Source organism: Lepisma saccharinum, chromosome 24 (assembly GCF_977018435.1).
Source record: "Lepisma saccharinum chromosome 24, izLepSacc3.1, whole genome shotgun sequence".
NCBI lineage: Eukaryota > Metazoa > Arthropoda > Insecta > Zygentoma > Lepismatidae > Lepisma > Lepisma saccharinum.
The window spans coordinates 30100818-30113466 of record NC_139252.1 but is presented as its reverse complement, the minus strand read 5'-3'; the positions used below and the strand labels follow the sequence as shown (position 1 = coordinate 30113466).

The 12649-nt window shown below is 36.6% G+C and overlaps 1 long non-coding RNA gene across 1 annotated transcript in view; it reads left to right on the top strand.

Annotated features, from left to right (window-relative positions):
- LOC145978447 (uncharacterized) overlaps positions 1-11584 on the top strand; it is a 28584-nt gene extending 17000 nt beyond the window's left edge. The window contains exon 3 of the long non-coding RNA XR_014440694.1: positions 4700-11584. This is a non-coding gene — a long non-coding RNA (uncharacterized LOC145978447). The remainder of the gene's footprint in view (positions 1-4699) is intronic.
- The last annotated feature ends 1065 nt before the right edge of the window (positions 11585-12649 follow it).

Genomic DNA, 12649 nt, shown 5'->3' with positions numbered 1-12649 from the left:
GCATCAAGGAACATCAACTGATGCATTGAAGTGCATCTCGACTGAAAGAAATCCTCACTTGAATCAAATGATGCACTTTGGTGTTTCTTTCACGACATACAAAAATGCATCCAAATGCATCAAATATGAATCTCATTCTTTGAAGAAGCCATAGAACACACTTTAGTGCATCAATCGATATGATGCATTTAGTTTTCTGTGTGTAGTTTCTACCAACCTCCACTTTCGTGTGTAAATTCATCCTCTCCAGCTAGTCTCGTCTCACGCGGACGTGGATGATGGTACAAGCATGCAAGTGCTGAGGGATTCGAACCCAGGAACAGTGGCTTGGTCGCGCCATGAAGACCGGCAAACGGATTGATCCATAATATGAAAATGGAGCTTTGCGTTAGCACATCGCGCTGGAAATCCAGTGCTACGGGTTCGAATCCTTGCCAAACTACGTACGTCATTAAGCAACGATTTTCTAACGACACAAGATCTGCGTCCATATTTGTAAGATCGCGCTAATTTTTTTTGATTATGTTATGTGCATTTTCACCTCTGTGTTAGTCTCGACGATGTTGATGAAATGAGGAGACTCGGACCTAGGACCACTGGTATCATCACACTTTGAAAGACATTTCTAGGCATGGCATTACAAACGTTTGTTTGCCAACTTCAGGCAGGCATGTTCGTTTCCGTGCGTATCCTGGTGGCAAAGATATGCGGCTAATAACCTCGTAATCAGCTTACAAAAACTATTTTTCCGTTTTCCAGTGGCGGGCTGAAAATATTTCAGTGCAGTGCACATTTCTCTATTTCGGTGAGATTTTAATTAAAAATTATGTTCGTGCACACTTATCTCTTGGTTCCAGCTACTTCTCCACCCCCCATTTTTTGTGTTCCTTCAGAATATTGCCCCTCCCTCAAACGATTAATCTCCTACCGTTAAAATGCTTAAAGCATTTCGTTTCTCCACAGTCTCGCATATTCGGGGAAACGGGAAAGCTCTTTCGAGGTGCCATTAGAGCATCAGCAGTGCACGGAAAAAAAGTATTATCCAAAGCATAGCTGCAGACTTTGTGGAGGTGAGCAAGGCACACTCTCCCCCCCCCACGCCCCTAAAAAAAATATCGCAAAGAGGGGGAAGAATACTCCCTCCTCTATATTGACTCTCTAAGACTATTTTAAATGGGTCGAGAGAAAAAAAAACTGTAGGCTATATCAAGACCCTTGGTTTGGTAAGCTTTCTTCCTCTACACTCAGGGAACTAAACGCATCATATCGATTGATGCACCAGAATACATCGATTGATGTAGTAAAGTGTGTTTTATGTCTTCTTCAAAGAATCAGATTCACATTTGACGCATTTGGGTGCGTTTTTGATTTGATTAAGTGAGGATTTCTTGCAGTCGAGATGCACTTCAATGCATCAGTTGATGCATTTTGATGCACCAGAATGCATCTTTTTTATGATGCACTTAAACGTTTCGTCTGAACTAGATAAACTCTGTAACTCAGACCAAACGTTTAAGTGCATCTCGACTGAAACAAATCCTCACTTTAATCAAATCAAAAATACACCCAAATGCATCAAATGTGAATCTGATTCTTTGAAGAAGCCACAAAACACACTTTAGTGCATCAATCGATGCATTCTGGTGCATCAATCGATATGATGCATTTAGTTTTCTGTGTGTTAATTGTCCGTTCGCTGAATCAGTGAGGTTGCTCATTTGAAAGTTGAAATTTAATTTTTTAGTTTGTTTATTTTATGCAGAGATAGGCTAGAACAAAATATGGGATCTGACCCAATATGTACACTCATCGGCAATAAAAATGGGACACTTATATCCTGAAATACTCGCTTTCCTGCAAGGCGTTATGTGGGTTGCATACCTCGACGGCGATAAGTAATTTTAATAGCAAATCTTCAATGGCAATTTCTAGCACCGGGCATCGAGAACCGCACCCCTTGATTACAAGCGGAGCCAACTAAATAGACGATTAAAAGAACGGAATTTTTTGTTAAAAAATATAATTTTTGAAGTAGTCGTTTGTTGAATCTGCGTTTATACTGTTAGTATCTGGATAACAATGACGTATACTGAATCCAAGATCTGGACTATGTCACGTGAAATAAGTTACCAACTCCTAAGAAATCAGGGTGCCAACTCATAATAAATCAGGTTGCCAACTCATAATAAATCAGGTTGCCAACTCATAATAAATCAGGTTGCCAACTCATAGGAAATCGGGTTGCCAACTCATAGGAAATTGGGTTGCCAACTCATAGGAAATCAGTTTGCCAACTCACAAGAAATCAAATTGCCAACTCCAGAATCACCATCATCATTTCACTGATATGAATAGTTTTATTTACTATTTCTGATAGATTTCCCTCCTGTGTTTTATTCTCTAGGCTTCAGGCTTCGCAGATATCTTAGCTAGCCTAGAATATACGCCCCTGCTGGATAACCTTAAATCCACAGTAAGGTTTTCATTATTTCGTTCAAGATCAGGAAAAGTTGAATTTTATTTACACTTTATGCTCAGAGAGGCTAATCTTGACTGGACCTACAGTTTATAGTGGGATCTGAACATTGTAATGTGAGGGATCTAACCTGGGACCGTCTGATAACTTTTTACCCCACGCCCGTCGTGCCCTCCAGAAGTCACTGCTAACCAAACTTGTTTATACTCTCACAAAACTAAATTCATCATACCGATTGATGCACTAAAGTGTGTTGTTTTATGGCCTCTGCGAAGAATCAAGATTCACATTTGATGCATTTTTGTATGTCGAAAAAGGGAACGCCGAAGTGCATCAGCATCTCGTGCATCAAAACGCAACCGATGCATTTCGGTGTTTTTTTTACGACATACACAAATGCATCAAATGTGAATCTTGATTCTTCGCAGAGGCCATAAAACACACTTTAGTGCATCAATCGGTATGATGCATTTAGTTTTGTGTGTGTAAAGTGACAAACAAATTATTGTTCTTCGGCTTTTAAAAAACGGAGAAATAGCCTCACTCGAATCGAAACCAGAAACACTGGTACATTTCAAGAGCCATTGAGGATTGATTTGACACAGACAAATTGAGCAACGATGTTTTAGAGAAAAATAGGATACTTCGTTTTTCTTTTACCTTGGGGAACGAATGTTCTGATCGAAACTTTGCCTTTACTTTCAACCCGAGAGTCCTACACATCGAGGACAGCATCGACGAGTCACCCTCAAATTTTTCTTGGTAAATCACACTCAATTTTTTCTTGGTAAATCACCCTCAATTTCTTCTTGGTAAATCTCGTTATATGCATATACGTATATGTACGATTGGACCATAACGGAAGTCAACTATCGATATATATCTCGTAGTAGTAGAGTAATAGAATAGCCTAAAATTATTTATACAGCGTGTTTCATGAAGGACTTTAAAACTTTGTAATTTTATATAAATTTATTCACATGCCTCACAGAGCTGGTTTTGGTGTCATTTTGTAGCAAAATACATCACGTTTTGACTAACGTAGTAGCTTAGTTCCGAATCACACCACCGCTAGTGCTGGCGACAGTTGTACCAAAATGGCTGCCTTCACTGGCCCCGAGCGTGCTCGCTGTGTGTTTTGGTTTGAAGAATCGAAGTCTGCAAGAACAGTTCAGCAACATTTTCGTACCAAATATGGTAGAGATCTATTTATGAGTGTCATAAGTGGTTTGTTGAGACTGGTTGCAAAGAATACCTCAACGACGTCCGGGATTTCCCCGGAAACCGCTTTCCAAATCAGTGGATAGGTCGAGGTGGACCGATTGCATGACCGCCTCGTTCACACCTCGCCACACCTATTGATTTTACTTCTGGAGATTTATCAAGTATAAAGTTTTCAGACCACCCCTACCTGCTTCACTCTCTGATCTCAAAGCAAGAATCTACGCTGCTGAGGAATTTGCGCCTGACATGCTGCAGCGGGTTTGGCAGGAGATCGACTTCAGATGGTATGTCTGCCAAATTACCAATGGAAGTCACATTGAACCTTACTAACTTATAGGGTAAAAACTTGATGTATATTGCCACAAAACGACACCAGCTCTTTAAGTCGTGTGAATAAATTTATAAATAATTACAAAGTTGTAAAGTCCTTTATGAAACACCCTGTATATCGTTTCGTGAAAATCGATGATCGATATTGAGAAACCGTATCGATACATAGAGACATGAAATATCTACAGTGAAATGCGTCTCTCTCCCCACGTTTTTAATCAGACTAGACTATCTCAATTCGTCTGTCGGGCCCAATGATGGTTAACAACTACGTTCTAACATGCGAGCTTTTAATTTCCTCCGTTGGTGCTTCTGCAAGATGTATACATAAAGGTGAGGCAGGCTCTTGAATTTTTTTTAAATTGTACTAACGATAGCAAGGGCAGAACAAATCTAAGTATGAACTAGCAAAATAGTGCTAAAGTATTGTCATGGAAACGTACAACAGCAACTGGGGGTTCGTCGTGCTGACCTCACGTCACCCTATAACTGGTTGGATGATCTGCCACCTCTGCTGATGCATGTGGGAGTGATGCATCGGTGGTCTTCCAGGACTGTTGCGCCAAGAGTTATTATTAATATTATTGTATTAGGATGATCCGCCACAATTATTAACTGTGATAATTATGTGAAGTTTACAATGTGTATTTTGCCCTTTTGTATTTTCAGAGGCATCCAGGTACGGTACTCTTCGGTGCAGATGATAAGGAACACACGACGTAGACGCGAAGATGTCTTGCAGAAGTAGCGACACTCCAGGAAGGATCAGGCACGTGAATCCTGTAAATCCAAGTAGCTGAAACATCAAGATGTACAATCAGGAACTTCGTGCAGAGTCATTCAACCCTTTTTCGTAGTTATTTTGTTATGAGAACAGCTTGTATCTCGCAGCGGGACTCAGTGCAGTTGTATGATTCAGTTATGATAGGTAACTAGTCTAGTTTGTATCAACTGATGAGTAATATGTTGTTGATGCTTTCTTGGCAGTCTTGTTATTAGGTTTGTAACTAATTGTTAAATTTTACAACTTCATTTTGATCTTTAACACGTTTGTGTGCGTGCTTTTAATTAGCTTTATATATACTTAGGTAATGTTACTTCTTGAAGTACCGAAACGAAAGCTTTTCTAAAATATGTGATTATTCTGTAGTGTTTTCATATGGTTTGGTCCAAGGTGTCATATATACAGATTACAGCCCGTCCTGGGCATTTAACAAACACAAGTGACGTCACGTTGTGGAAACCCTAGATTTTTCTTGTAAATTTTACAGGTGGGTGAAATTATTTTCATACGTGCTTAACTTACGTTTAGTTATCCTTGAAAAGCGTTGATTTGTAAAAAAGAAAAATCTTGTTCAAGACCAGTTTTTCGTCTACGAAATTTTCTGAACACAAAATATCCAATGAGGCTCACCTGAATATATGAACCTTGAGTTGGTAAGCATTTGTGTGAGCACAGATACTCGTACATAACATGGGCATTGCATTACTAATTTATACAGCATGTTACACGCATATTTATGCCAATATGAGCTGATTATGTGAAGTGCAGACGGGATTGAACCATCCATATATGTGCAAATTGTCAAGTAGATATTTAGTTCTGAATCATTGTCTAAATACTGAGGACACAAATGTGCACATAAAAGTGACTAGAGTGGTCTGTATGTGGTTGTGTGAATTGGGTAGATAGTATATTGTGTACAGTTGCAGAATGGTTATCTTGCGATAATTCTCCTGGAAAATATACTTAAATTAAAAGGAAACTATAGAATATTCTACATAGTAAACTAATAGTTGCATTTTGTTCTATTTTGCACAATGCATTAGATTCGTGCTAATTAGTATACTACACAGTAAAGCAAAGATGTATGTCCAGTGTTTTTTCCACATCGTGTTTGCATATGATGCAAAAGTGTTTCACAACTCAAAATCTTCAAGGATAGGGTTCGTATAGTCATGGAGAAATTGTCAGAGTAGCGTCACAACACAGTTTCTGTCCTGGTGAACACTTCGCACAGTCACGTGTGCTGTTTCAGCGCACGTTCTAGAGTGTTCTAGAATTTGCTTTCATCTTGTTCTCGTCCCGGACTTCAACCTGAGCGAGGTGCTCTACGCATAAACATTTCGTAATGGGGCTGTTGCGTTGATGAGACGCGTCACTTCCATGTTCCTTGGAAATTAAGGCACTTAAGTTGCCCTTCCCCCACCATGACGGTCACTGCTGCATAAAGTACACTAATTGGTGCCTTGACACAGTTTTGAAGCCTAATGACGTAGTGTTTGTTGTTATGAGGTGGTTGAGAGCCTAGTTTCAAAGTTACCCCATTTTCCGCCTATCAACTTCTTCTCGTTATTCAATTTTCTGCCTTTAAGTAGATTTATACTGGTCTTGTAGTACCCCTGAGAGACTTAGCAAACTTAATTTGCTTAAATAATGCACAATGATAGTAACTTTATGGTCTTGACCAGAAAATGTACAAAGAACACTCAAATATTTGTGTAAAGCCCGCAAATTGCAAATCACACGTATACATAAATGAGCACCTTAAGAAAAAAACTGTGTGATAAGTTTTTTGCGTGTAAATTTACACAGCCCTTACATTTTACTGATTTACAACTATTTCTGCACTTGCTCTCACATATGACCAATGTTACATTATAATTGTTTCGATTTAATCGGTGTAGTGTAAATTTCATTAGATAACATACGTTGAGCATTGTTTTAAAGTTTAACCTAGTTTTAAAATTAACTTAACGTTACCTACAAATTCGTCAGGAAGTGCATATTAAAAATTATGAATTAGTACGATAATACTCAGTAAACAGTAGTGTACAACTGTACTGCTATTTCTTCAACCATATATCAATTGTACATATACCAGGACAGAGATACCTTAAAACAGGAACTCCTTCACATATCTGGCTTATTATATATTAACGTTCCATTAAGACGCAATCTGCCATTGCACATTATGTAACGTATGTAATGCATTATTTTGAAATTTTTGTAAGCATAAAATATGTGTGTTAATTAGTGAAGTTCTTGAAACTTCATTATAAGTAATTACCTCAAATACGTATATCTTTACAACATATACGAAAATATGAAGCATGTTTTAACATAAATGTTGACAAGAAATTGACGAAACAAATCTGAAATCTTTCCAGTAAAGCGTAATAATACATTTATGATAATGATGAAAGCTGGTGCATTTTCAGAATGTTAAGTGATTTTGTTCATTCTGTAGATGTGTATTGTTCATTAATCTGTATTTATTTACTTAAGTTCTCAGTTTGGAGGTGCATGTTCTGACATTTGAGTTGTTTGTCTTTTGCCTGCTAAGTTCTATGTTATTAATTTTGGTAGCGAAAAGATGATGTTTAAGAAGGTACAAATGGTTTTGTTCTGTAACGAAACTGCTAACTAAATTATTGACACTGTGATAACCTGTTTTTAATCTCATTAGAAAAACTAATATTACTATGAGATTGTAAATATTACTTAGAACTGTTGATTTCTTTACCTGAGAAATGTGCAGAAACTGTGATCGTAATATAGTGTAACAATTTCAAAGCTAAGGTTTCTCAAGACATTTCGTCATCGTGTTAGGTACCTGTTCCATTAGCTTCCTCTACTCTGTGACAAATGGTGTCTTCTTCCCATAAGGGACATTTTGTCCAGGCAGAATATAGGTCAGGATGGCTTTTACTGCAAGGGAAAAGGGTTAGCAAAGAATCCTCACTTTTTTTCTTGCTCCAAGAAAAACCCATTCATCACTTCCAGTCATTCCAGCTTGACCCTTGAAGAAAACCTCTGGACTATCATAAACTGCTGGAAGGGTTGAGTCGTAAAAAGGGAAGTGGGACAAACAGGAACAACAGGATCCTCTAACCCTTCTTGCAGACAATAACTTCTTGTGTACCTGGCAACTGTTCAAGAATCGACTCTCAACATGGATGACGTCAATGAAAGGACTTGAAGATCGAGGAGAAAGTCGAGATGTGGGGGCCGCTTCTGCGCCGGGACATGTAAAACCCCCTGTACGTATACTGAATGTATCCTGAGTGTGATCTTTTCCGGTATACCTTCAGTATACGTAACAGGAGGCAACACTCTACATCTGCGAAGATATCTTCAGGACCCCGAAGCTAACCATCCATGGACATCTATTCTTCAGGACTATCTTCACATCAAGTAGAGAACTCTTCCAAAGCTGACCAACTTTCTCTTCCATTGTCCTCTCAAGGTGGAGCCACAGGACAACAACAAACACCCAATGTGCTGCAGGAGATGTGCACATTCCAACAGCCAATCCTGGTTTGGGAAAGAGTTAATGCCCTACCTTGCTATTGTGATCTCGGATGAATGGCAACCAGAGGAAACTGATGTTCAGTTTTGGTTTGAAAGTTGTGAGCGAAAGGTGGTACATTTCAAGGATCCTCCCTCAACTCTGCTCCAAGCTGGCTTGATGGTATGTCCACATCTCTTGCATACTTTTAAATAATTTACACATACGTAGGTTCAATGAACGGTGAAACTTCCGTACATCGCACTTACTCAAAACTAGCATTATAGCTACTAGAAAATTGAAAGTAATAGGAATTGTGAATCTGTCTTGTATTTGTGACATAAAAATAAGACTGTTCAATGTTTGATATGAAACACTGATTTTGAACACAGAAGCTAGTCTGTGACGTTTCACAAGTGAACTTAAAATCATAATCATATAATTATGAGCAAAATAATGTAAAGCTAATTCGACATATGAAAGTTTTACTGCATTCTCACATTTTGTGAAATTAACAATTGTGTGTAGCATTGTTATTTTTTAAATAATGTACATGATAATTCTTTAATTGTAAAATATGAAGGTATTATTATATACATTATGCAGAATTCATATTTAGTTGTGTGACTGAATTCTAGATTAGTTCGTGTGTGTTAGTAAATGGTAATTTACAAATATTTTCCCATTCATAATATATTTGGGTATCGTGTAATGAAGCGTGTTGTAGTCTAATATTAAAACACAACCTTCTTCCCAAGGCAACAGTATTACTGCATTATTCTTTCATTGTTTGGCACTACAGAGTGATAACAAAAGAATTGGCTTAATTTAATAGCACATTTATTTTTTTCTAAGAATGGATCCTTGCTATTTTAATCATATTTCATGTGATAACATTTTTTCGGAATATGTTCGATCGAAATATTGTGATTTAACAGCTTATTCTTATTTTCATTACTCTTTTCAATCTTTTTAAAATAAATATTAGTGAATTGATCCTCTAATTCTTCGTGAACATTGACAAACTCGTTCTTTTACTGGTGTAATACAAAGTATTTTGAAAGTATATGTATATTTGAGATTATTCTATAGTTTTCCTGACTTGAAAATATAATTGAATTTATTTTTTGCTCACCAAAACACTCAAGGACTCCAGCAATAACTATATCAATGTGAAAATTAAGGTACAACCATATTTTGTAAGGCCACGTTCATTGGTTATCCCAGACACTTCACTTTATTCTATATTTGTCATGAGTAACATGTAGTTTCGCTTTGGCCAATTGAACGTATATTATGCTCTCACCACCAGTTGGTGTGACCATCGATTAAATGAGGTTTTTCTAATGCCCACGATTTTCTTACAGCGTAGTTGCAAATATAATTTACACTAATGTTTATCTTAATAAAAGGGGAATACATTTTCACTGACAAAAGAGTGAGACACGTTTGTATTCCTTGCATCCGAAAGTCGATACGAGTCATGTTAACTTCACCTGATACAAAACTTGGAAACATATTTGAATCTGACCGTATCCGATACAGATATTGAACCAGAACTTACAAGTGGCATGCAAAGCATATCATGCTAAGAGATGTACTGAAGATTTATGAAAACTTTAAATTGTAATTGTATATGCTATATATACATTAAGTATATGTACAGTCACAATGCTTGTACTTAAAGTACCCACCATATTTAACAATGAAATTTTGGCGTCAATATTAACACAACGTTCTGTGCAAACGCAGTTTTAACATAGAAAACAGGATGGGAATAGTTTAAGATAGAAAACAGGATGGGAATAGTGAAAGGCAATTTGAGAACACACAAATATGCAAGAACATGCCGAGTCGTTTTCGTTGCTATTCTATGTATGCGTGCTCACACAAAATGCAACCTTACGATTTACAGAGAAATATTTTTTTTACTTACGCTGTATTTCTTTGTAACGTTATTAACAAATCAGAAAATGTTTGTGAAACTCGAAATTATCTGTATATTTCTCCTCAATTTATACTCTGTAAAATATGTTTCTGTATTCAAACACAAAATATTATGGTTACAGAAATAGCCTACTCGAAAATATTTTTTTTCTGTTGTCCTTTGTAGACTGAGGACAAATATATAGGGATACTCACACACACTCGCACACATGATATATTCCAGAGCAACCAAAACGATTGTGCAACATCTATAAGGAATATATAATAATTAATGTTTAAAAAATATATCGTTTCTGTTGAATGGCAATTCCTGTTGTGCAGATTTGTTGGTCTGTAAAAAAATAATTTAAAATAATCATATTAATCAGCAATTATTTTGAATTAACTAAGATACTTTATCACGTTGATTGTCACGTTGATTGTTCGAATAATTCGTACAAACTGAAGATGATTTACAATCTTGAAAGCACAAGGCGATTATATGTGTACAAATGTGAGTTATTTACAAGATTTAATTGTAACATATTGTGTAGGTAAAGCAAATTAGAAACAAACACCTTTGGCTTGCACTATTTAAATTAGTACATTCCTGTAAGTTTTACCAGTTTAAGATTATAAAGTAACTTTTGTGTGAAATACTTTTATTTAAAAGTTTCTGCTCTTCCAAATTTATTCCTTACCTGTAACATTACACGTGATAATGTTTTACTTCTCTAGAGATGAAACATTGTTTTACTTTATCTAAATACATTTCAATTAAAAAATAAAGCTGAGAGAGATTTTGATATATTTACCCAAGTTATGTTCCATGCAAACAAGTAGCTAATATATCAGTGCAAAGTAACCAACTTGGTTACTTTCCTTGATTAAAATTCAGTATCGATTCTACTGATGGCAACTCTATTAATCTTCTATGGAATTTCACTATACGTGAAAGTTCACCTGAAGTATTTTCCACAGTACATCGTTACTTATAGCAAAACATTTTTGACACCATCTCTGTAACCAAAAATTCTCAAAATGTGCGCAGAAAATGAATGCTAAAATTTTAACCCAAAAGTGGTGGTATTTATAGTTACTAATGCTAATGCAATTCTACAATTCTTAACAGATTTTCACTTTTTGTACTTTATATATATTAGAGGAATATGGACGATTTGAGAAACTAAAATATATTGTAATATGTTGTGTAAATCTTATTTACATCCTATTACATAATGCTAGGTATTAATTATAGTTTATCAGGCTCAATATATTGTATTTATATTATGTACGTATACGAGGTATACCAATTTCAATAAATCTTAGTGCATCTTATTAAGTTTGGAGTAGTCCTTTGTCTTCCTGCTTTGAAATTCGGTTGTATTATAATTATCCTAACGGAATCGTTTATTTTTCTTATTATCGGTTCAAGGTGATTTCTTATTATAGCTTATACCATTCATTCTTCTAGGGTTTTGTGTAGTTTTGTTTATCTATTTCCCACAGACCACAAGTTCCTTATTGAGTATTCTTCTGCTTTCAATACCATTTTATTGCTCTTGGTTTCAGTAATGTCTTCAGAAATATGTGTTTGTGTGTGTGTTCTGCCATCTTAACGGACGAAGATGGAATAATGTGGCTAACCCCCTAGTCTGAACCAGGCCGATCCAGTTTGAACTCCTCGTCCTCTACAGCACTGTTCGCTGCTGGTTCTACCGCTCTAGGCTAATCGTCAAGACATGGATGAATAGATGATGGGACACACAGAGACCAGGTAATGCCTTACCCGGGATTCAAACCGGAATACCCACGGCTTGGAAGCACGCTACGCCAAGCGATCTACACCAGGGAACTGCTAAAAAGGGTTATTTCTAAGTGACATCCTGGCTGCCATAAACAACTTTTTTTCATATCTGTATAAACGGCGTGCCAATTCGTGTTATCCAAATTCAAATTATGAACACTACAGAGTCAGAATCTGGGAGGTAAGTCCTTTTTTCAATGTTTTCAATTCATCGATGAACAGGTTAAAAACGTGCACAATTTGGGTATCAAATGGAATATCACCTGAAAATGCATACATACTTTCTAATTTGAGATCTTATTTCGATGCAAAATGCATCCCTATCATGTTGCTTGAGCCGACAACATTAAGAATGCTTTTGATACATTTTTTTGGTTTCTGCGTGAAAATCTTTAACAGGTACTACTATTAAGTGAGCCTTATCAAACCAGCCTGAACGCTTCGCGCAATTGAATATAGCACCCTAAAATGAATCCAAAACACACCAGATGGGAAGTTGCCAAACGTTACATATATATATACATATGAATGGCTTATTGCAGAAAGGGACCCGAGTCACATTTTTGAGGTATCGGAGTCACAACTTTTTCATCT